This window comes from Pseudoliparis swirei, chromosome 23, assembly GCF_029220125.1.
Source record: "Pseudoliparis swirei isolate HS2019 ecotype Mariana Trench chromosome 23, NWPU_hadal_v1, whole genome shotgun sequence".
Lineage (NCBI taxonomy): Eukaryota > Metazoa > Chordata > Actinopteri > Perciformes > Liparidae > Pseudoliparis > Pseudoliparis swirei.
This window is the reverse complement of record NC_079410.1, coordinates 3,660,469-3,686,885: the sequence shown is the minus strand read 5'-3', so window position 1 is coordinate 3,686,885 and position 26,417 is coordinate 3,660,469. Positions and strand designations below refer to the sequence as shown.

The 26,417-nt window shown below is 48.8% G+C and overlaps 1 pseudogene; it reads left to right on the top strand.

Annotated features, from left to right (window-relative positions):
- Positions 1–26,417, top strand: part of LOC130188468 (excitatory amino acid transporter 2-like) — a 49,331-nt pseudogene that overhangs the window by 19,979 nt on the left and 2,935 nt on the right.

Here is a 26,417-nt window from a genome sequence, read left to right as displayed (position 1 = left end):
GACCATGTGTACTGTCGGCAGTCCGGATGCATCCTTCTCCACACGTCCACCAGGCCATGAGAATGGACCAGCCTCCTCAGCACCTGCTGTGAAGCTGGATGTGGCTCTGTGTGATTTCTGTCTTTAAAATCATCCTCTGTGCAGTTAAAATCCCCCCCCAAGAATAAAAAATCCTCCGAGGCACAGTCATTTAAAACATCATTAATTTTGGATGATAACAGCTTCCTCTCTGCCCGGTTGTTGGAGCATAGACATTAATTAAAACAACATTAAAAGGTCGAACCGTGCTTTCACAAAGAACAGCCTCCCCTCCACGATGTGTTTGACCTCCAGTGACCGCGGGCTGAAGGCCCTGGAGAAGAGGAAGGCCACTCCTCCGCTGAGGTTGGTGTTGTGGCTCAGGAGGACTTCCCCCCCCCACTCCCTCCTCCAGTCCGCCTCGTTGGTGCTGTCGCTGTGCGTCTCTTGTAAGAAGAGAACATCGTTGGCTTTCATCTTGTTAAATTCATAAATAGATGTTCTCTTCTTACTGTCCTCGCTCCATTTACGTTTAAAACTCCGACTCTGAATGTGTTCATTAAAAGAAAAGAGTTTAAAAAACAAATAAAACTTAAAATCAACAAATCAAATAAAACCCACATTGGAGCTCTCCACCTCCCCCTGCTGGATGCACTCCTTTACTTTGAGTAAAATCTTTTTAATCCTAAAACTTTTGCTTTTCAAACTTTTCTTTTCATATAATATCGGCAAGACTGTACAAAGGTCACGAGGTCAGGAAGTGATCCTGACCTCCACTTTCCTTTTGTTTTTGTTCTGTGTAAAAACTGGCTTATTTCATCCACTGTATGAAGTTTTTGAGCTTGACTACTTGTTAAAATTAGAGGAGAGTCGCTGTCGTCTGCCCCCTCCTCATCACTGCTGTCCTCCACCGGCCCCGCCCCTTGACTCCTCCTCCTCTCCTCCACCCTGCTGGCCTTGGCGTCGCTGCCGCCACTCTGGCCGCTCTTCTTTCTTTTTGGGGCCCCTTTCTGCCCCCCTGCTTCCTCCTCATCCATCTCTACCTGCTCCGCCCCCTCTTCCTCTGCACCGTCCTCCTCCACCTCTTCGCCTCCACCCACCTGCCCTACCCCCTCTATGGGCTTCTCACCACCCTTGTCCTCGTCTTTATTTCCCTTTTCCTCCTCTTTCCCACTTTCCTCTTTATTCTCCACCCCACTCCCCACTTCCACCTCTAAGCCCGTGCCACCATCACCACCATCACCAATATTTTTTGTTGTTTTTTTAATCTTTTTGTGTGTGTTTTTTCCCCTTCTTTTTCTTGTTTTCCTTCCTCCTCCCCACTTCCCACCTCACCCACAGCCTCTACCCCACTGCTCTTGGCAGATCCCCACATCCCTCCATTTTCTTGGTCCGCTTTTCTTTTTCTCTCGCTCCGACTCCACCCACAGCCTGCTTCTCACTGCCCTGTCCAGCCTCCCACCCTCTTCCCCCTCGCCACCCTTACCCCCATCGCCACCATCACCACCATCACTCACTCCTCATTCATACTCACCACATGTGTGTCAGATACAGCAGCAGTGGCCGCCGCGCTCTCCGCTGGAATCGGCGGCCCCGCAGCCGCAGCGCCTGCCGGCGCTCCGGCAGCGTCTCCTCTCAGAGACGCCGCGGTTGCAATCCCTGCTGCCGCAGCTGCGGCAGCCGCCGCACCAGCGGCGCCCCACGCTGGTGTAGCGCGACGCGGCGCTCCGGACGGACCCGAGCCGCCCGGACCAGCTGGTGCAGGGTCGCCGCGCTTCGAGCAGACCCTCGCGGTGTGCCCCTCCTCTCCGCAATGAAAGCACTTCATCGCCGATGAAGACGCGTAGACGTTATAGTTGAAATCATCTACTCTGACGCTGAAGCGCAGGTTTAACTCCGCGCTCCGGTCGTTGAGTATCATATAAACCGATCTACGATGACTCATGATGTGCTTCATCTCGCTCTCCTTGAACCCCGATGAGATCTCTCTCATCGGGGAGACCATTTCCGTGCGGAGAGCTCTCTGCTGAGAACCTCATCGGAGATGAGCGGAGGACGTTTGAAACGAGGACTCTGGTGGACGGCTGATACAGAGGAAACACCTGCACAAACAAATCTCCCACCGAGACCCTCCTCTACCACGCGGCTCACCTTCCCCACCTGATCCAGGAAGATCACGACCGAGCCGTTCATCTTGCCGGCGGACTTCACGCTGCTGAACCCGACCTTCTTCCCGACTGCCCGAGCCAATTCCTCCACGCTGCACGAGGAGTCACCGGAGATCTTAATCCCGTGTCTCCTCGTGAGCAGCGGGGGGGGGAATCGGTGCAAACATTTCTGCCACGCACCGAGCCCGGTGAGGCACCGGCAGCGGGAAGACACCCAGAGAAAAACCCAACTAACCACCAAACAACTTAAACTACTGTGAAACCCAACTAATACACCACATAAACTAAATACAAACAACTAGGAAAGAATAGAGAGAAACACACAGACAACGCTCCACAGCTCTCACACGCACACCCTGCCGCTCTGACGCTCAGCGTGAACTGAGAGAGAGAGAGAGAGAGGGCCTAACGTGTGGAAACACACACAGATGCAGAGTAAATCAAACACACACACACACTCCCTGCATGAAGGTTTTCTGGCTCCATCTTCATTAATCAATTAGAGAGAATAAATAAAACGTGTTTATTAAGCAACACCGTGACGATCTGGTCCCTTCCTCTCTCTCGTATCCTTGTAAGTTAAACAGTGACACACACACAGTGACATACAGTGACAAACACACGCGGTGACAAACACACACAGCTACACACACACACACACACAGTGACACACACACACACACAGTGACACACACACACACACAGTGACACACACACACAGTGACACACAGTGACAAACACACGCGGTGACAAACACACACAGCTACACACACACACACAGTGACACACACAGTGACACACACACACAGTGACAAACACACACAGTGACACACACACACAGCTACACACACACAGTGACACACACACACACACATTGACAAACACACACAGTGACACACACACACAGTGACACACACACACACACACATTGACAAACACACACAGTGACACACACACACACACACACACACACACACAGTGACACGCACACACATTGACAAACACACACAGTGACACACACACAGCTACACACACACACACACACACAGTGACACGCACACACATTGACAAACACACACAGTGACACAAACACACACACAGTGACGGCGGATCCATTATTAAAGTAATTGAAGGTTTTTCTGTAAAACTATAGATTCATAATGAATAGTTGGAGCCGGGTGTCCGAGTCTTAGCCAACGTGCCTCTGGTTGATCTCCTGAATCAACATCAGCGATTGGCTGATGACGGGTTGGACCAATAATGTGGAAATTAGGGGGTCGGGGACATTTAACAGCCGGGCGGCTGTGCGTCGTCATCTCCGGCCGAGGCTCCAGACTCATTTACTGTAATCAAGGAACCCGCTCACTCCCCCGGGGAGATTAACTCGTTCGGTCACCGGTCGCCACGGCGACAGCGAGCCGAGGCTGACGGTCATCACGCTCGTTATTACATCATCCGGGAGCCCGATGTTTATCCAGTCTGCTTCGCTCTGCAGAGAGACTTCTCTTTCTGCGTCTGGCACCAAAACAGATCACGCCACCGAAAACCAGAGGGAGTCACTTTGATGTCCCCCCCCCCAGAGTAGTAATACCTGTTGGATCTACTGTAAGCCGCCTGCCAAACGGTCTGAACCCTCCGATTCGGTTGCTGTGTTTCGTTGGGGACGCTCGGCGGTAATACAATGCAACAGTCGTCTCCGCAACCCGTCCTCGCTCTCGTTCTCCGGCGTCCTCTATGAAAAGTCCTTTGGTGTGTACTTTTCATTAGCAATGTACAGAGGCCCGCCGCGTCGCTTTACGTGGCCCCTGGCGGCTTCAAAGACACGTGATCACCTTTTCTTAAAGAAATTGATGAAAAATATCCCGTGCTTTTATTTTGAAGGTTTAGGATTAAATTGATGTATGTTGGAATATTACAGACTTTTTCTTATATATAATATTTCTACACATTAAAAAAAAAAAATTAATCAAATGCAAAGAGAGTTATTTAACAATATATTCAAGGAGTTCATAAAGTGTTTCCGGCCCTTTAAGAGGGCGGCCATGATGCTGATTTTGGCCCACGGTGAACGTGAGTTTGACGCCCCTGCTTTAAGGTATGGACCGCAATCACCCCAGAACCAAGTGCCATGGAAACTTCTACTCCTGGTCTAGAACGTGGATAGTTTTTTTGCTTGTAGCCAGTCACCACGGAGGTTATTCGCCGTAATGCAACGTGGGATTGTCCCGGTTCAACGCCGTCGTCCACACGGCTCTGGACGATGGAGACGACTGACGGTGACGAATCGCTCAATACTCCCTGTGCAGTGTGGGGCCATTTAGTACGGATTTTAAAAGGTATACCGGCATTTTTCAACGATACCCAGTCATACATGGACAGTATAGTTTGTAAAAGTTCGGGACCCTTTTTTTCCGAACGTGTTTTAAGCAGAACGTCTTTTATTCCTCCTCGACAGCCTCAACCCCGAGGTTTGATCCGCCGGGTTTCGTCAGGATCTCATTTGAACCTCATCAGCTCGTAGAGAAAATAAAGTGATTCAAACAAAACAAAAATCACCAAACCGTGAGTTGTGAATGATGATAAAATAAGAAAAATAAACGCAGTATGAACGCTGCTGGGATGATGACTCCCCCCCCGTCCCTCCCCAACCCCTTCCCTTATTGGTCAGCTACATCTCCGAACGTGGTCCGCTGATGTCACCGAACAATGTTGACGCTGAGAATGACATAAGGATGGAAAAGAGGAGTTGCGAAGACTATACCAGTGAAACATTCCCCCCCCCCCCCCCCCCAACCCCTCCTTTCCTCCGCTCTCCGAGGATTGTATCTTTGCAATTGAAACCATAGCGGGACGTCCACCGGCCCGAAAAAAGATACGATTTCAGATCCCTTTGTGGCCGGACTGTCACAGGGACTAGAAAGGGGGGGCAGCAGAGATATGGCCGGAGAGTGGAGGTGAAAGCGTGAGAGCAGACCAACCAATAGGTAACATTTATTTGTCCCCTCCCCCCTCACCTTCTTGTCGAATGTAATTTCCGTAACCGTACCCCCACCGCGCGCCATCCTCTCAGCGGATGGATTATAATCACGTCCGAGTCGGGCTGTTAGTAAATGTGACATTCACGCCAGCGATCCGGCGTTGGCTCTCAGGACGTGTTTACACACGATTCATGTTCGGAGATGTTTGGCGGCGGGGTTTCCGTTGAGTAGAAACGTGTCACTGGGCCGCGGACGCATTCTTGCCGGTTGACTCTTTGGCGTCGGAGGCGATGACTTTGCCTCGGAGCGCTCTTTAATTGCTCGCAACAGAAATCCCGTGTTGACACACGGGAGCTGGAATCGACTTTGACGGGTGATTAATGACAGTTGTTGGGTGTTTATTGGAGCTGTTGGTGAATGTGGTTTTAGGCTGACTTCCATTAGGAGAAGAATCTCGTCGTATTTATCGCTTTATATCCCTTTTCTTTGGCGTTTCGTTGCGTGCTTCGTGATTATTGACGCCGCTGAATTGCGTTGGGAGAGACGTAAAGCTTGAATCTCATCAATGCCACGAGGATTATCCTTTTGAGCAATTCCAGTCGCTTCGAGCACGTCGTTGTCGGCCGGATCTCAACCGCTATCCGATGGAAAGCCATGGAACGAGATCCCCAGAGGGTGGATCTGTTAACCCTCCTGTTACCTTCACATTTACTAACATCTTTTACCCTTGGGGTCAATTTGACCGCAGTAATTAAAACCTCCAGATTGTTATTTGAATTAATATTGTTTCCCAAGTTTAAGTGTGAGGTACTTTATGTTTGTTTGTTGACTACCTAAATAGCCCTTTAAATAAATAAAACAGTTGATATTTACCTTCGCATTGAAAATGCGGAAGGTTATGTTTTGATCGCCGTGTATTTATGTATTTATTTGTATGCGTGTTACTCGCATAACTCAAAAAGTATTAAACCGAATCGCATGAAATTTGGTGGGATGATTGGTTATTATCCGGGGACCATTTTATTAGATTTTGGGATCGATCGGGTCAAAGGTCAAGGTCATGAAAAGGTCCAAATCTTCTTTTCACCATAGCGCGGTCAATTTGTATCCAATTGGCATGCAACTAATGCCAAAATGTTCATAATTCAATGCCCAATCTTGTGATATGCGAAGGTATGCGCTCTACCGAGTGCCCGTTCTAGTTCGTATATGTTTTACACAGTGAGAAACAGCCTGAGGGTCAAATTGACCCCGAAGAACACCAATGAGTACAAGTTGTGTTCAGGACATTGAAAACATATCATCATGTGAATTTTATGTTTTTCCAGTTGTCCCCAATAAATTAGGAAAATTCATGAAAAATGAAGCAAAAATAATGATGTCAATTATTTTTTTAGAGACGTTAAACATTGAATGGGGTCAAATTGACCTTAAAGGTAAAAGGAGGGTTAAACTTTGACGATTCCGCTCATTTTTTCCATTTAATCTCACATTTCTGGAGTTTTTTCGTGGAATATCTCAACAACGATGCCGTGAACCTTTTCTGTAGACATTCATGACCTCCTGAGGGTGGATCTATCAAAGGTCTTTCAGCTGGTTTGTTTGTGTTTGGAATATCCCCACAACTATTGGATGGATTGCAATGGAATTGCGTATACATGTTCACGTTGCAAAGAGGAGGAATCCTAAGGATTTCGGTGACACCTTGACCTTTTCGAAAGCTTCACTTATCCAGTGAGATATACCTACGAGTCGGATTTGCAGAAACTTGTCTTGTCGAGATATTTACGGTTCATCTGAAACCGCCAGAAGGTTTGTTACACAACGCCGTCTGAGAAGCCATCATTGGACAAAGGTCATGTGACTATTGGAGCCAGTCGAGAGAATAGTAAACAGTTTTCCATTCAGAAAAACCCTCCAGTGTTCTTTCTTCTTCCTTCAATGAAGAAATAGATAGATAGATAGATAGATAGATATATACTTTATTAATCCCCAAGGGGAAATTTGTCGAGACAGTAGCAGCAACACACAAGAATAAAAAACAAAACACAAAATATAAGAAACAGGGATGAAAGATATAGAAGTGTACAAGTAAGATAAAGTAAAATACAAAACAAAATATATATGTAAATATACAACACACATGCATACACAACACACAACAACACTGACAAATCAAATACAAAAATATTAAATATAGACAGAGTGCAAAAAGCAAAGTGTGTGTATGAGTGCAGAGCAAATGAAATGAAGGGTTAGGGTGATCTGGCAAGAGGTGAACTGTTGTAGAGCCTCATAGCCGTCGGCAGGAATGTTCTCCTGTATCTGTCCTTGTGGCAGCGGAGCGTGAGGAGACGTCTGGAGAAAGTCCTCCTCTGTCCCTGTAGGAGGTGGTGGAGAGGGTAGTCCGGGTGGAGAGGGTGGTCCGGGTTGTCCAATATGGACACAAGTTTCTTCAACGTCCTCCTCTCCACCACCTGTTCCAGGAGCTCCAGCTGGCAGCCGATGATGGAGCCAGCCTTCCTAACCAGTTTGTTAAGACGGCTGGTGTCACGGCTCGATGCTGCTCCCCAGCAGACAATGGCAAAGTGCAGTACACTGGCCACCACCGACTGGTAGAATAACTCCAGCATCTTGCTGCACACGTTGAAGGATCGAAGCTTTCTCAGGACAAAGAGTCGACTCATCCCCTTCTTGTACACAGCGTTGATGTTGGCCTTCCAGTTCAGTCGGCTGTCGATGGAGACGCCCAGGTACTTGTACTCCTCCACCATGTCCACGTCCACTCCCAGGACACTCAGAGGTGTAGGAGCTGTCGCCTTCCTCCTGAAGTCCACCACCATCTCTCTGGTCTTGGCCACGTTCAGCCGCAGGTGGTTCTCATCGGCCCACTTTACAAAGTCACTCACCACTGTCCTGTACTCCTCCTCCCGTCCATCCCTAATACACCCGACCACTGCAGAATCATCAGAGTACTTCTGCAGATGGCATGACTCCGTGTTATACTGGAAGTCACTGGTGTACAGGGTGAAGAGGAAGGGAGACAGAACAGTTCCTGTGGGCTCCAACATCACTGACCACCGTTCCAGACAGCACACGGCCCATTCTGACAAACTGTGGTCTGCCTGTGAGGTAGTCAGTGATCCAGGAGATGGTGGACGCGTCCACCGGCCACCCGCAGCTTCTCACTCAGCAGCAGTGGCTGGATGGTGTTAAATGCACTGGAGAAGTCATCTCAGTCCGACCACCAGCAAACAGCTGCACCTCCAGTCACCAGTGATGACACCACCCTCATTGACTCATCTCTGGGAGACGCCTACAGGTGGGAGACACCTGGCAGCCAGAACAACCTGGAACGCTCTAATGCAGCCCCCAGGACCTCAAGTGGGAGCTGAACATCGGCTCCATCTCCAAGAAGGCCCAGCAGAGGATGTTCAGGCAGCTGAACCTGCCAGGGAAGATGATGGTACAGTTCCATCATCTGCTCCTCCATCACCTGGCACCCTGCAGCCACAGCCAAAGACAAGCTCCAGGTCCTAGGTCACTGAAGCGGGGGAGGTCCATCATGACGACTGACTGACTGTCACCCCAGGACTACCACCTCTTCTTCACCTTCCCTCTCCTCCTTCTTCCCGCTCCTTCCTCTTCCTCCTCCTCTGATTGTTGTTTGTCATGTCCAAATGTTGCACCTTCCACCAAAAAAAATTCCTCGTTTGTTTGTGAAAACATTCATTCTTTGGCAATAAACCTGTTTCTGAAAGTGACTCTCACAGAGACACCGGTTCCATCCAGGTGCGACTGAGCTCGTTGCAGCAGGTAGATGATGGCGTCGTCCACTCCCACATGAGGCTGGTAAGCAAATTGCAGAGGGTCCAGCGACGATTTCACCTGCGGCCGGAGGCGGGCCAAGACCAGCCTCTCCAGCACCTTCATCACATGGGAGGTGAGGGCGACCGGTCGGTAGTCATTGAGGCCAGATGGTGTTGACTTCTTTGGGACAGGGACCAGGCACGACGTCTTCCACAGCACCGGGACTTCCCCCAGCCTCAGGCTGAGGGTGAAGAGGCGCTGCAGGACACCAGACAGCTGGGTGGCGCAGGTCTTTAGGACCCTGGGGCTGATGCCATCAGGACCTTCAGCTCTGCGCTGGAGTAGTTTCTCCAGCTGTCTTCTCACCTGGTCAGTCGTCACAGAGAGAGGGGGAGGGTGGAGGAGCCCATTGTTATTGAGGGCTCGGTGGATGTGCAGCTCAGCAGGGGGACAGAGGGGGAGGTGTTTGGGAGGTGTGATGTGTGGAGGAGACAGGAGAGGGCTGTGAACTGAACCTATTGAAAAAACAGTTCAGCTGGTTGGCCCTCTCCAGGGAGCCCCCTGGCTGTCTCCATCCCACCTTGAAGCCAGTTATCTGCTTCATGCCAGACCACACCTCCCTTGTGTTGTTCAGCTGGAGTTTGGCCTCCAGCTTCCTCCTGTAGGAGTCCTTGCCCTCCCTGAGCTTCACCTTCAGGTTGCGCTGGGCTTTCCTCAGCTCATCCCTGTCTCCAGACCTGAAAGCAGCTTTCTTCATGTTAAGAAGCGCCTTCAGGTCCCTGGTGATCCAGGGCTTGTTGTTGGGGAAGCAGCGCACAGTCCGTGATGGGATGGTGGTGTGTTCACAGAACTTGATGTATTCCGTGATGCAGTCGGTCATACTGTTGATGTCCTCCCGTGCGGTCCACACAGCACATCCCAGTCCGTTTATTTCACCTAGTCCTGTAGAGCGTCGTTAGCCTCCAGAGACCACCTCCTCACAGTCCTGGTGGTCACCGCAGCCTCTTCACCAGAGGAACATACCTGGGTGTCAGCCGGACCAGGTCATGATCAGACCTGCCGAGGGGAAGGGCAGTGGCGCTGTATGCGTCCTTAGTATTAGCATACAGCAAGTCCAGAGTTTTATTGTTCCTTGTTGGGCAGTCTATGTATTGATGGAAGGTTGGCAGAGCTTTTTCCAATGTGGTGTGGTTAAAGTCACCAGTGATAGCCATGAATGCTCCAGGCTGATGATTCAGCAGAGCAGACACAGTGGAGTGGATGGTGTCCACAGCTTCCTCAGCGTCAGCTGATGGCGGCACGAACACGACAACCACAATGGCGGACGTGAACTCTCTCGGCAAATAGTACGGGCGCATCCCCACGGCCAACAGTTCAATGTTCGGGCTACAGAAGCGCTGCTTCACGCACACATGGTCCGGGTGGCACCACCGTTCATTCACATAAACAGCGATCCCGCCCCCCCTCTTCTTATCGCTCTGTGTAGCGTCTCTGTCAGCCCGAACAGTCCTGAAGCCGGGCAAAGACGCGCTGTGATCCGGATAGTCCGCGTGCAGCCACGTCTCAGTGAAGCACAAGAGACTGCTCTCACGGAAGATCCTCTCAGTCATTACCAGCGCCGAGCTCATCCGTCTTATTCGCCAAAGACCTCACGTTCCCCGTTATGATCGACGGTACCGAGGGTTTGTATCTCCTCGTTTTAGCCCTCCGCTTGACACCCGATCTGCAACCGCGAGCCCTTCTCCGTAGCTCCAGCGGGATCACAGGTCTTTCTCCAGGCAGAAGCTTCGGCCTGCACAGCGCGATCAACTGAGCACGCGAGTAGACGACGGTCCCCGTCATTGTTTTGCTGTGGCTCTCCGATACTCACGACAAAGTGAACAAAAGCCACAGTAGAATTATCGAAAAAAGTAGTTATGGTCCAGTGTCCGACCGTAACTAAGACAAACGTGAAAGAAAAGAAAAAGAAAAAGAGAGGAAAAGTGAAAAAAAAGACAATAAAATAAAAGCAAAACGCCACTACTGAAACAAGCAGCCGTTGGCACAGCGCCATCACGTCCATTTGTGAGAGAATAGTCGAGAGAATAGTAAACAGTTTTCCATTCAGAAAAACCCTCCAGTGTTCTTTCTTCTTCCTTCAATGAAGAAATACTCGAATAACCAACGGATGCTGCAACCTCTTCGGGAGCCGCCATTGTTGTTTTCAACCACACGCACACACACACCTATAGAAACCCAGTCCATAACCCCACCTCGCCCCACCGTCTCCACAGGCAGGATGACGAACCAGTCCAACGCCAACAGGAAGGAGAAAGAGGACGACAACACGGACGTGGTGTATAAAGATGCCGGCCACTGCAGCCGCAACACCCACAGCCTGCTGCTGGCTCTCACCGTGGGGGGTAGGTACGGTGCACTGGGAACGCCACAGGCTTGTTTTAAAAAGACAATAGAAGAGAAGTGATGGAGGTTTATTGTTAAAAAAGAGGGGAAAAATAGCCTTTTTGCGAGTGAATTTGATGTCCGGATGAGGTCATTTCCCCACCTGAGACGTCTCTGGCTTGTTTTCTTGAGTCTTCCTCTGGGAACTTTGAGTCTGCAGAGGAAAAGGAAAAAGAAAGAAGACCCTGCAAAGTAGAGAAGTGGGTTATTCTTTGTCCATCATTTGTCAGCCGGAGTTAAACCTTGTTTACATTACAGGGGACGGACGTCATTAGTCAGCTAGGTCTCACTGCCCGATGAGAGAATAACTTTCCTTTAGCGACGAGAGAGGGAAGAGAGGGAAGAGAAGGAAGAGAGGGAGGAGAAGAGTCCATCAACATCCACAATAACACAACAGAGGTTTAGATGTTTCTCATATTTGGCTGATTTCGTAATAAAAAATAACAAAGTACACAAAGTATCTGCTAATATCTCCCTTTATCGTATCTCCTTCTCTTCTCCATTTTTCTCCCTTCCTCTCCTCTCCCTTTCCCTCACCTTTTATCCTCTTCTTTCCGTTCTTTTCCTCTCCTCTCCTAACCCTCAATTACTCCTCTCCTCTCCTTTACTTGCCTCCTCTCTTTCCCTCTCCTCTCCTCCTCCCCTTTCATCTCCCATCCTCTCCTTTATCATCTTCTTTCGTTCCTCGCATCTCCCTTTCCCTTTCTTCTCCTCTACTTACCTCCTCTCTTTCCCTCTCATCTCCTCCTCCCTATTTCATCTCCCATACACTCCTTTTATCCTCTTTTCCTCCCTTTCCTTTCCTTTTCCTCTCCTCTCGTGACCCTCAATTACTCCTCTCCTCTCTCCTCTATTACATCCTATCCTCTCCCTTTTCATTTCTTCTCCTCTACTTGCCTATTCTCTTCTCTCTCTCCTCTCCTCCTCCCCTTTTCCTCACCTCTTTTCTTTCCTCTCCTAACCCTCAATGACTCCTCTTCTCTCCACTTGCATCCTCTCTTTCCCTCTCTTCCCCTCTTCCCATTTCAACTCCCGTCCTCTTCTTTCCTTGCCTTTTCCTCTCCTGACCCTCAATTACTCCTCTCCTCTCTACTTACCTCCTCTCCTCTCCCTTTCTCTTTCTTCTCCTCTACTTGCCTTCTCTCTTTCGCTCCCCTCTCCTCCTCCCCTCTTTCCTTTGCTTCCTCTCCTAACCCTCAATTACTCCTCTTCTCTCCTCTCCTTGCCTCCTCTCTTTCAACTCCCATCCTCTTCTTTCCTCCTTTTCCTTTCATCTCCTGACCCTCAATTGGTTCTCTCATCTACTTGCCTCCTCCATTTCCCTCTCCTCTCCTCTTCCCCTTTAAACTCCCATCTTTTCCTTTCCTTTCCTAACCCTCGATTACTCCTCTCTCCTCTCCTCCCCCCCCCCCCCCCCCAGGTGTAGTGATGGGGGTGCTGTTCGGGATGACGCTGCGCTACATGAGGGTGAAGGACGACTCCGCCCTCATCCTGATCTCCTTCCCCGGAGAGATCCTGATGCGGATGCTGAAGATGCTCATCCTGCCTCTGATCATCTCCAGCCTCATCACAGGTCTGGCACACAGGAAGTGATGCTTTATTTTGAAGGGGCACCATGTCCTCGAATAATCCTTTCAAAGTCAACGATGAGAATAACGTAATACGAACATGTAATGTTATTTTACTGACGTGCTTAACGTTTACTTATGACCACATGATATAAAACTAAAATAATGTTATAATAATAATAATAATAATAATATAGGGCCCTAATGTGAAACTTGAGCTTTTTACAAGCATTTTAAGAGCAATCTGGTATCGCCATCTGGCTGAACATCCAAAATATATCAGTTTATTGAACGTTTTTTAAACTTAGTCATACTTAAGCTAAAATAATGTTATTAAAGATGTTAAGAGTAAGATTGTACGGCTGGCTTAATGGCTAACGGATGTTATTACATCCATCCTTTCATTGTCTTATGCTTATCTGGGGGCCGGGTCGACCCAGACTTCCCTCTCCAACCCAGCTCATCCTGGGGGCCCCCGAGGCGTTCCCATGTCCTCCCTCCAGCGGGTTCTGGGTCTCCCCCCGGGGCCTCCTCCCAGTTGGGCGTGCCCTGGGAAAACCTCCAATCAGAGGCCTCCTGATTAAATCATGTAAATTCATCCATACGTATGTTTACCTGCATTATACCTGTGGGTCCGGTTCAGGGCTGGCCGGGCTGGACGCCTGCTCCAGTGGCCGCATGGGCAGCAGAGCCATGGTCTACGACATGACCACCACCGTGATCGCCGCCATCCTCGGGGTCATCCTGGTGTTGGGGATCCACCCGGGGAACCCCAAGCTGAGGGGCGAGTCGTCGGCGAACTCGGCCCCGAAGAACCAGGAGGTCAACAGCATGGACGCCTTCCTGGACCTGCTCAGGAACCTCTTCCCGGAGAACCTGGTGCAGTCCTGCTTCCAACAGGTACCCCCCCCCCCCCCCGGCCATCAAAATACAAGTATACGGGATCTAGGACAAGTTGGCCAATACTGGTCCAGCATGATTGAAGTCAGGCTATAAGTCCTTTAATATCATTTATCTTTAAGATGATGTTCACCAAACTACATTGACTATATATTCAACGGTTTCTACTTCGAACACCTCTACCTGTCTCTTGGACCCCATCCCGACGAGGCTGCTTAAAGACGTTTTGCCTTTAATTGGCGGCTCTCTATTAGATATTATCAATGTGTCTCTGCTAACAGGCCACGTACCACACTCCTTCAAAGTGGCTGTTATTAAACCTCTCCTGAAGAAGCCCACTCTGGATCCAGAGGTGTTGGCTAACTACAGACCGATCTCTAACCTCCCCTTCCTCTCCAAGATCCTTGAGAAAGTGGTCGCAAATCAGTTGTGCGACTTTCTACATCATAATAGTTTATTTGAGAAATTTCAATCAGGATTTAGAAAACACCACAGCACCGAGACGGCACTGGTGAAAATTACAAATGACCTCTTAATGGCAGCAGATAAAGGACTCCTCTCTGTCCTGGTCTTGTTAGACCTTAGTGCTGCATTCGACACCCTTGACCATGACATCCTGTTACAGAGACTGGAGCAGTCGATTGGCATTTCAGGCACGGCACTAATTTGGTTTAAATCCTATTTATCAGATCGATCTCAGTTTGTATTTGTAAACGATGACGCCTCGATAACCACCAACGTTAATCACGGAGTTCCACAAGGTTCTGTGCTTGGACCAATTTTATTTACCTTATACATGCTTCCTTTGGGCAATATTATCAGGAAACACTCCATAAACTTTCATTGTTATGCAGATGATACTCAACTATATTTATCGATAAAACCAGAGGAGAGCAACCAACTCGGTAAAATTCAAGCATGTCTTAAAGACATAAAAACATGGATGACCTGCAACTTCTTGATGTTAAACTCAGACAAAACCGAAGTAATTTTAATCGGCCCTGAGCACCTCAGAGATCAATTATCTGGTGATGTGGATTCTGTAGACGGCATTGCCCTGGCATCCAACACCACTGTAAAGAATCTTGGCGTTATCTTTGATCGGGTCTTGTCCTTTAACGGGAGGAAAGTGGTGGAATAGCAGGTGCGCAAATTGGATGTAGCTGCTGGCAGACCAAACAATCCCAATCTTATCTGCTTTCGGCTCCCTCAACCAGAACGGTGCCTTGGCCAAGGCCGTTACTGGAACAACAACTCCCCTGAAGATCGCTGAAGTGAGAACCTCTCTCATTCCCTTCCCCCTATCCACAGACACCTGTGGTTGTTTTCTCCCAGGACCTTTCAAGGCTATCTCCATGGCAACGACCATCTTGCGGACTGAGAACTCTGTCTGTTGTGGCCTGGGGACACGAACTTTCAATAATACTGATTGCATTCACTACCCCTCCCCCATCCCACGCCTCGCCTGCTTTTACCCCAGTGGACCGGACCAGGGACCGGACGGGGCTGTGGCTGGCGCTATGTTGGCGCCGGACGGCTGGCTGCTTGTCGGTGCTGGTTACCTTCTGCCCCCAATGGATGGGCTTAGATCACCCAGTTGTTGGATTACCTCCTCCCCTTCCTACTCGTTGCAAGTCATGTCTAAAATGTATGTGCTTATGTGCTAAGGTGTTTTCCTGCTCCCGGGCATAGTCGGGGGTTGGTGTTTTTTCTTCCCTCATGTTATGCTGTAATCTTTCATCCACCCTTTCTTGTAATTTCGATGCTTTTGTACCTGTACTCTGGCAAACGACAAATAAATATATCAATCAATCAATCAATCAACTCCCACGTAAAGCAAATCTCAAGGAATGCATTCTTTCATCTACGTAATATTTCAAAAATCAGGCACATCTTGTCTCAAAAAGATGCAGAAAAATTGGTTCACGCGTTCGTTACTTCGAGACTGGATTACTGCAACTCCTTATTAGCAGGCTGCTCTAATAAATCTCTTAGGTCCCTCCAGTTGATCCAGAATGCTGCAGCTCGTGTTCTCACTAAAACTAAGAAAAGAGATCACATCACTCCTGCACTAGCTGCTCTGCACTGGCTCCCAGTAAAATCAAGAATCACTTTTAAAATTCTTCTCTTAACGTACAAAGCCTTGATTGGTGATGCACCATCATATCTTAAGGAGCTTGTAGTACCATATTGCCCCACTAGAGAGCTACGCTCACTAAATGTGGGACTACTTGTAGTTCCCAGAGTCTTAAAAAGTAGAATGGGAGCCAGAGCCTTTAGTTATCAAGCTCCTCTTTTATGGAACCAGCTTCCAATTTCAGTCCGGGAGGCAGACACAGTCACCTCGTTTAAGAGTCGACTGAAGACTTTCCTCTTTGACAGAGCTTATAGTTAGGGCTGAATCAGGTTCACCTGGTCCAGCCCCTTGATATGCTGCTATAGGCTTATAGCTGCCGGGGGACGTTTTAGGATGCACTGAGTACCTATCTCCTCTTTTTTCTCTCCTTAAGGATGAATTTTCATCTCTCAATCACACGTTACTAACTCTGCTTTCTCCCCGGAGTCCTTTTGACTTCACGTCTCATGGGGTCATCGGACCCTATGAGACAGCATAGATCCTATCTGCCTGATGGATCATCGAGGTCTGGGTCGTGGAATTCCTGCTCCTGACTACGCCACTGTCCTGTTGAGACTCCACCCACTGTTGAGACTCCGCCCACTCCTCCTCCCAACCGCCATCTGCCTGATGGATCGTGGAGGTCTCCATCGTGGAATATGCCTACTATGAACTATTCATACACTCTGTCATATTCATTGAATGTATTTTAACTCTAAATCTGTCCTTCTGTACACATTACATCTGTTGCATCTGTCCATCCTGGAGAGGGATCCTCCTCTGTTGCTCTCCTGCAGGTTTCTTCCCTTTTTTTCCCCCTGAAGGGTTATTTGGGAGTTTTTCCTGGTCCGATGTGAGGTTTTGGGGCAGGGATGTCTATGTGTACAGATTGTAAAGCACTCAGACAAATTTGTAATTTGTGAAATTGGGCTATACAAATAAACTGAATTGAATTGAATTGAATATATATACATATATGTATGTATATATATAAGTATGTATATATACATGCATATATATATACATACATATATATATATTTTAGAGACAATATAAACAGCTTCTCTAAAATATATATATATGTATGTATATATGTAAATATATACATATATATGTATATACAGTATATATACATATATATATGTATACATACATATATATATATATATACATATATATATATGTATGTATATACATATATATATGTATATATGTGTATGTATATATATATATGTATATATATATATATACATATATATGAATTTATATATTTACATATATATATTCAATTCAATTCAGTTTATTTGTATAGCCCAATTTCACAAATTACAAATTTGTCTCGGAGTGCTTTACAATCTGTACACATAGACATCCCTGCCCCAAAACCTCACATCGGACCAGGAAAAACTCCCAAATAACCCTTCAGGGGGGAAAAAAGGGAAGAAACCTTCAGGAGAGCAACAGAGGAGGATACACATACATATATATTTTAGAGAAGCTGTTTATATTGTTTTAGTGTATAAAACACGACCCAAAACAAAGTTCCTTTAAGGTTGCGAGTTTGACCTTAAAAGTGTAATTGTAAAAAAAAAAAACTAAAAAAGGAAGTTTTGATGAAAGCAGAGCTCCCCTAATAAAACTACACACTTAAAGCCCCTTTTCATTTGATAGCATTTTTAAATTACTGTTGTTTAGACAAAAGAATCCCTCCCGCAAAAAATTTTTTTATATAACTTTAAGCTCTGCTAAATTGAGACGGAAATTAAATAGCCGGGTGTTGAGGGTCGGCTGCTAATCTCTGCACATCTGCAACATCCACATCTTTCTTTACCACCGGCTTACAGCCTTCTCTCTCTTCTCTCTCTTCTCTCTTCTTTCTCTGTCTCTCTTCTCTCTCTTCTCTCTCTGCTCTCTCTTTCCTGTCTGCATCTCTGTTTTACGGCCTCTTTTGTTTGTTCTCGTCGGGGATTCATTGAAGTCGTAAAAAACGCATTAATTGCTTCTGCAGGAAGGAATCGTGGTTCCGCTTTCAACCCTCTTTTCTCGTCTTTTCTGTTCCCTCCTTTGTTTTTCTCCATGCGAGAGTCTCTCCATCCCTCTTTTGTCTTTTCATCAAACACATTAAGCACAATGAGCGTCATCTATTCATTCTTCTTCTCCACGTTACGCCACACAACAACAAACAACTTCACTTGTTGACTCGTTGTTCTTTGTGGTTCTACGAAGAACCATCACCTGAAGAACGATTTGGAAATGGTGCCTTAAAGAACCTTTTTTTGAAGGTTCTTTGAGACACCTTTCCAGGTTCTTTGAAGAACTCTTTGAGGAAATGGTTCTTTAAAGAACCCTGGATTGAAAGGTTCTTTGTGGAACCAGAAATGGTGCCTTAAAGAACCATTTCTGAAGGTTCTTTGAGGCACCTTTATAGGTTCTTTGACAAACTATTTAAAGAACCCTGCATGGTTTAAAAGGTTCTTTGAGGAAACAGAAATTGTGCCTTAAAGAACCATTTCTGAAGGTTCTTTGAGGCACCTTTATAGGTTATTTGAAGATCTATTAAAGGAAATGGTTCTTTAAAGAACCTTGGTTTGAAAGGTTCTTTGTGGAACCATAAAGGCGGACTACAAGGCGAAGATTGAGGACTGCTTCCAGAGTAACGACTCCAGGCAGGTGTGGCAGGGGGTCCAACACATGACAAACTACAGACCCAGCCACCCCTCGGCTGACGGGGGCGACCCTCAGTTGGTGGAAGAGCTGAACTCCTTCTACGCCCGCTACGAGGTGGGACCAACGGAAGCAGCCACACCACATCCACCAGCCCACAGCAGCCTCATCCTCACGGAACACGAAGTGAGACGCACGCTGAAGGCCGTGAACCCGAGGAAAGCAGCAGGGCCGGACGGCGTCTCGGGACGGGTGTTGAGAGACTGCGCCGACCAGCTGGCGGGGGTCTTCACCAAGATCTTCAACCAGTCCCTGTCCCAGGCCACCGTCCCATCCTGCCTGAAAACCTCCACAATCATCCCGGTGCCAAAAAAGAAAACCATCAGCTGCTTAAACGACTACCGTCCAGTGGCACTCACCCCCATCCCCATGAAGTGCTTCGAGAAGCTGGTTCGTTCCACATCATCTCATCCCTTCCGCCTGCCTGGACCGTCACCAGTTTGCATACAGAGCAAACAGGTCCACGGATGACGCCATCGCCGCAGCTCTCCACTCTGCCCTGTCTCACCTGGAGGGGGGGGGGAGCTACGCACGGCTGCTCTTCATGGACTTCTGCTCGGCATTTAACACCATCCTTCCTGACAGACTGGTGACAAAACTGTCAGACCTGGGATTATCACACTCTACCTGCCGTTGGATTAAGGACTTCCTGTCTGACCGCCCCAGAGGGTGAGGATAGGTCCCCACACCTCCACGGCCCTCAGCCTCAGCACCGGGTCCCCCAGGGCTGCGTGCTGAGCCCCTACTACTCCCTCTACACTAATGACTTCACCGCCGCCCACCCCAGCAACTCCATCATAAAGTTTGCTGACGACACCACTGTGGTGGGCTGCATCTCCGGGTGACGAGACGCTGCATCGCGACGAGGTGGAGCAGCTGTTTGTGTTGTGCAAAGCGAACAACCTGCAGCTGAACAAGCTCAAAACCCAGGAGATGATCATCGATTACAGAAGGAAGAAAACTGTCATCCAGCCCCTGTACATTGACGGGGACTGTGTGGAGAGAGTCTCGGTCTTCAGATTCCTGGGCGTTCACCTGGCTGAGGACCTGTCCTGGAGAACCAACACCACGGCGATCGTCAAGAAGGCACAGCAGAGACTCTACTTCCTGAGAATACTCAGGAATTACCACCTCAGACAGGATCTGCTTGTGTCCTTCTACCGCTGCTCCGTGGAGAGCGTCCTCACCTATTGCATCTGCGTGTGGTTCCTCAGCTGCACAGCCGCAGAGAGGAACGCGCTTCAGAGGGTCGTCAACTCGGCCCAGAAGATCATCGGGTGCCCCCTCCCCTCCCTGCAAGAACTATACAGCTCTCGCTGCCTTAAGAAGGCAGTCAAGATCCTCAAGGATCCATCTCACCCGGGCAACGAACACTTTGTACGGCTGCGCTCAGGCAGGCGCTTCAAGACTATGTATACCCGGACCAACAGACTCAAGTTCAGCTTCTTTCCGAGGGCCATAAGCGCACTAAACGCTGCTAAGTTTTTAGAGAGTCAAATGTCGCATCCCCGTTCAATATGAGGAATCGTGCAATAAAAACTTAGGTTTACACTAAGAAATATGCCTAGTTTACATACGTAGTTTATTATACTTATTTTTATATTTATATTTACATCCATAGATCTCATTTATACTTATGTATAGTTCCCCTATGTCTATTTATGATTCATTCTGGTTTTTATATTGTCTTGTTTATATTGTCTTGTTGTTTTTATATTGTCTATTGTCCTATTAGCACCTTGGGATTGCATCTAAATTTCGTTGTTCCTTTGCACAATGACAAATAAAGATCATTCATTCATTCATAAATGATGCCGTGAAGAACCTTTTTTAAGGTTCTTTAAGACACCTTTATAGGGTCTTTGACGAACTATTTAAGGAACCCTGCATGGCTTGAAGGGTTCTTTGAGGAACCAAATAGGGTGCCTTAGAGAACCATTTCTTGAAGGTTCTTTGAGACACCTTTTCGGTTATTTGAAGAACTCTTTAAGGAAATGGTTCTTTAAAGAACCCTGGTTTGAAAGGTTCTTTGTGGAACCATAAATGGTTCTTCAATGGCATCACTCTAAAGATCCATTTTCGGTTCCTGAAGGCACCTCCATTGTTCTGTGTGTAACTGTGTTGAGCGACCAGAGAGGAGAACCGTCTCTCTGAAACTCCTCCCCCTCCCAGGTCCAGACGGTGCCGGTGGCGCCGCCGAACCAATCCGAGCTCATCATCGTGAGCCGGAAGAAGCTGGAGTACAAATGGGGCATGAACGTCCTCGGTGAGTGGAGCGGCCCGGCCTGTTCTCCTCCTCTTCCTCCTCTTCTGTTTTCCCCGGTGACGCGTTGCGTCTCCTCCCGCAGGCCTCATCGGCTTCTTCATCACCTTCGGGCTCTGCATGAGCCGGATGGGCGAGCGGGGGAAGGTCATGTGCGACTTCTTCATCATCCTCAACGAAATCATCATGACGATGGTTTCCATGATCATGTGGTCAGTGTCCCGCCCGCCGTGTGTGTGTGTGTGTGTGTGTGGTCGCTCGTGAGGAGGAAACCACACACGGAGGTCATGTGACAGTGATGGATAAGGCGTGGACGGCGTGTTGTGGGAACCCGGGGCCGACGAAGAGGAGCGAAGAGGAGCGGAAAGAGGGAGAAAAAGAGTGTTTAGTGAGGGACACGGACAGATGGAAAGAGAGAGAGAGAGAGAGAGATAGAGGGTTTCCCTGGCACATGCTGGAGTCTGTGGTATGCCGGGGGAGTAGCCGAGAGTCGGGGGGCCCGGGGGGGGGGGGGGGGGGAAACATCTCCAAAATGTAATGGATCCGCAGACGGAGCCCGAGGAGCCACTTGGCAAAAAGCAGATGCCTCGGCGGGAAGGACGGCAGACGTGAAAAGATGCATGAGAGAGAGAGAGAGAGAGAGAGAGAGAGAGAGAGAGAGAGAGAGAGAGAGAGAGAGAGAGAGAGAGAGAGGCCTTGACGCTCCGCAGGACCACGAGGCTGAGAAAGACAGAGTAGGGGGGGGGGGGGGATGCTCTCGTGGACGTCTGCGTGTGCAGCCGGACGCCGGTGAAGGAATGGCGTCCCGCTCCGCAGAGTAAACAGATAACTCACGGGGCGCCAAGAACGCCGGAGTCCAGTGTACACAGAACACGCCGCGCACGGAGAACATCCATCAGAACCCTGCAACCGGGGGGGGGGCGCTCACTTTGACTCCATTCTCCTTCTTCTTCTTCTCCTTTTTCTTGTTCTTCATCGTCTCCTTCTTCTTGTTCTTGATCTCCTTCTTGTTCTTCTTTGTCATCTACTTATTCTTGTTCTTCTTCATATTGTTGTTGTTGTTCTTCTTCTTCATTGTCTTCTTGTTATTTTTGTTCGTCTTCTTCTTGTGTCCCTATTGTTCTTCTTCTAGTTCTTCTTGTTCTTGTTCTTCATCGTCTTCTTTTCGTGTTCTCCTTCTTGTGTTCTTCTCATTTTTCGTCTTCTTGATCTTCATAGGAGGAGGCGGAGGTGTGGTGGTGGGGGGGGGGGGACAACGACTCAATTCACAGCGCTGGAGAACAACTGCACTCCGGAAGGGTTGGGAACCAGAGATCCCAGAACCCGTCCCCTCGAGCCGAGACGCCGATGAAGACGTGGAGCTCGATTTAACATCTCGTCCTCGACCGATAATCACTTCCAGGTGTGGAGATGTGCTCTGACTCCTCCCCCCCCAGGTACTCCCCCGTCGGCATCGCCTCCCTCATCGCGGGGAAGATCGCGGCCATCGGGAAGCTGGAGGTGGTGGCGCGGTGACCGTCGTGGTCGGCCTGCTGATCCACGGCGGCTTGATCCTGCCCGCCATCTTCTTCGCCATCACCAGGAAAAACCCGTTTACGTTCTACCAGGAGATCTTCCAGGCCTGGATCACGGCCCTGGGCACCGCGAGCAGGTAGGACGCGGAGAGAGAGAGTGTGTGTGTGTGTGTGTGTGTGTGTGTGTTAACACATGTCTCTTCTCTCAAACATCTATTCCCTGGAGCAGCTGTCGTAGCCGCTGTGATTGATTGCCGTTCACCTGCCGCTAGTTCTGCAGCTCGATCCGGGGTAATAATCTTGACTCGGCCCGGCCCACCTCGGTCTTGACTCGGTCCGGCCCGGCTCGGCCCGGATCGGCTCGGCCCGGCTCGGTCTTGACTCGGTCCGGCCCGGCTCGGCTCGGCCCGGATCGGCTCGGCTCAGCTCAGCCCGCCTCGGTCTTGACTCGGTCCGGCCCGGCTCGGCCCGGCTCGGTTCGGCTCGGTCTTGACTCGGCCCGGTCCGGCCCGGCTCGGTTCGGCTCGGTCTTGACTCGGCCCGTTCCGGCCCGACCCGGGCTCGGCTCAGCCCGGCTCGGCATCGCCCGCTGAAAGCAGCTGTGGGTCGGTCACATGACTTCAGGCCTTTAATCCATCAACGTGTTCCTCTCACTATATTCTGGCCTCAGCTCAGAGGCCAGAATCAGATTCCTTTCATTCTCCTGTCGGGAGGATCGCAGCCGGCGGCAGCTGCCGGGAGGCTGTCGGCCGACTCCACCCGACTCCAGTGTCTCCACCCGACTCCAGTGTCTCCACCCGACTCCAGTGTCTCCACCCGACTCCAGTGTCTCCACCCGACTCCACCCTTCATCTCTGTCTCCTTTTTCTTGCTCTTCATCGTCTCCTTCTTCTTGTTCTTTTTGTTCTTCTTCATATTGTTGTTCTTCTTCTTCTTCATTGTCTTCTTCTTGTTATTTTTGTTTGTCTTCTTCTTGTGTTCCTATTGTTGTTCTTGTTTTTCTTCTCGTTCTTCTTCTTGTTCTTCCACATCTTCTTCTTTTTTCCATCTTCTTCTTCTCCTTGTTCTTCTTCCTGTTTTTCTTCCTGTTCTTCTTATTCCTCATCTTCTCCTTCTTCACCTTCTTCTCCTTATTCCCCCTCTCAGTGAAGGAACGTTGCCCGTCACCTTCCGCTGCCTGGAGGAGAATCTGAAGATCGACAAGCGCGTGATTCGCTTCGTGCTGCCCATCGGCGCCACCATCAACATGGCGGCCATCTTCATCGCCCAGATGAACGACATCTCCCACTCAATGACCACCAAGTATGAAGCTTCACAAACTATTTGTTGTCTATGTTTTAAGAAGATAAGGAAGACACAAATCACAGACTTTGAAAAGTCTGCATTCTCTCTCCTGACCACCACGGGGCCACTCCTGTGGTTGTATAGAAGTCTATGCTTCATGTGTTAAAGCTGCATTCTCTCTCCTGACCACCACGGGGCCACTCCTGTGGTTGTATAGAAGTCTATGCTTCATGTGTTAAAGCTGCATTCTCTCTCCTGGCCACCAGGGGGCGACTTCTCTGGTTGTATAGAAGTCTATGCTTCATGTGTTAAAGCTTCATTCTCTCTCCTGGTCACCACGGGGCCACTCCTGTGGTTGTATAGAAGTTTATGCTTCATGTGTTAAAGCTGCATTCTCTCTCCTGACCACCAGGGGGCGACTCCTCTGGTTGTATAGAAGTCTATGCTTCATGTGTTAAAGCTGCATTCTCTCTACTGACCACCAGGGGCGACTCCTCTGGTTGTATAGAAGTCTATGCTTCATGTGTTAAAGCTTCATTCTCTCTCCTGACCACCAGGGGGCGACTCCTCTGGTTGTATAGAAGTTTATGCTTCGTGTGTTAAAGCTGCATTCTCTCTACTGACCACTAGCGGCCGACTCCTCTGGTTGGATAGAAGTCTATATAAATTACTTCTCTCTTGATTTAATCTCAATCTCTTGTTTCAAGTCTTCTTCTATACAGCATGATGTCATCATTTAGTACATGATGGTCCTTTGGAGTCACACAGACCATAAAGCAGGGGACGCTTTAGGGGCGGAGCTACAAGGTGATTGACAGGTTGCTGCCACCATCTTGGTTCCTGAGACATTTAACACGTGAAACGATTCACTCCGTTCTTTTTATCCGGTCACATAACGACTCACATCGTGCCATTGTCTTCACGTCCCTTTGTCGTGGATAAAGTTGTCGCTGTGGTGTTAACCCTGTAAATCCGTGTTAATCCTGCAGGCGGTGACACCGGTGCGATAACACGGCGAGGTACGAAGGGATTAAATTTATTCCGACAGTCCGATCTCTCGCATGCTGCATATGTGAGTTTCGTGTGATTGCTGCTGGATTAAAACCTGCTTCTTTTATCTAATATTTCTCGATGCATCCTCGCGCCTCATTACTCAGCTGGCGGATTCCCCCTTTTAATCGAACCTCGAGCGCTATCCGAGCCCTCGAGGGCCCGGACACGCCAAGAGAAGTTGGACTAATTGCGTTTATTGGCAGACGCTCGTCTGACTGAGAGAGTTCACTCGGCAGCTGGTGGAGAATCTGTGGTTTCCAGCATTGAGTCTGGTTTCTTTTAGCTTTTATCAAACATACCCTCCTTTTATTATACAAGTGAGTTATGACCAATGTTAACACCACTAAAGCCCCCCATCCCTCCATTAATGTGTGTGTGTGCGTGTGTGCGTGTGTGTGTGTGTGAGCTTACAGCGGAGGATTTCCCCTCGGGCCTCAATAAAGCATGTCTTCTTCTGATTTGACAAACACAAATTACTTAACTGCGTCTGACTTGTTTGTTTTCTCGTCTGTGTTCTTTTATAATTTGCACTACAGGCCATAATGGTTTCCTCTCACGCATGTTTGGAACTAATACGTGCCGCCGCCTCCTTCCCGCCTCCTTCCCGCCTCTTTCCTGCCTTTTTTTCGCGGTGCGTTCAAGTGCGCAGCGTCTCCACAAAAAGTTGCTCGCCGATGTAAAGCCTGTGACTGTACCTCCTGTGTTTGCGTCAGAGCACTTTCTCAAGACTGATATGTTGCTACCCCCCCCCCCCACACACACACACACACACCCCTCCCCAGTCTGACTGCCACCCTGGCCAGTGTCGGAGCCGCCAGTATTCCCAGTGCCGGACTGGTCACCATGCTCCTGATCCTGACGGCCGTGGGGCTTCCCACGCAGGACGTCAGCCTGCTCATCGCCGTCGACTGGCTGCTGTGAGTCAGGTGTTGAGTGTGTGTGTGTGTGTGTGTGTGTGTGCGTGTGTGTGTGCATGTGTGTGTGTGTGTGTGTGCGTGTGTGTGTGATGGTGAGTCTCTTCTCGGACCCTCCAGATCAGGGGTGTCCAACTCATTTTTACACTGGGCCACATCAGCATCATAGGGCCGGTGCGCCTGAAGCAGTGTATAAACTACTCCTGAACATATTGATCAATAACTCTCTTTGCATTTGATTATTGTTTATTCAACATTTCTCTAATTGTATAACACAAATCCATTTAGTTTGTAACCTTCAAAATAAAAGCACGGGACATAAAGGTGATCGTATGTCTTTCAAGCCGTCAGGGGCTGCATAAAATGACGTGGTGGGCCGCATTCGGCCCGCGGGCCTTGTGTTTGACACCTGTGCTCCAGATAGAGCTTTCCCCAGTTTAATCAGTAACAGTACACACTCACACCCACACACACACACTGACTCTGATACTGTGCCCCCCCCCCTCCATACACACACACACACACACACTCAAAGAAATGACTCATTGGATGAACTCAATTAAATTGTTGGCAGGTTTTCCATCCAATAATTATATGCAACTCCAACTCAAATTGAGCACATCAGTGAAATAAAATGTAATTAAGTTAGTCCAACTCATTTGTAT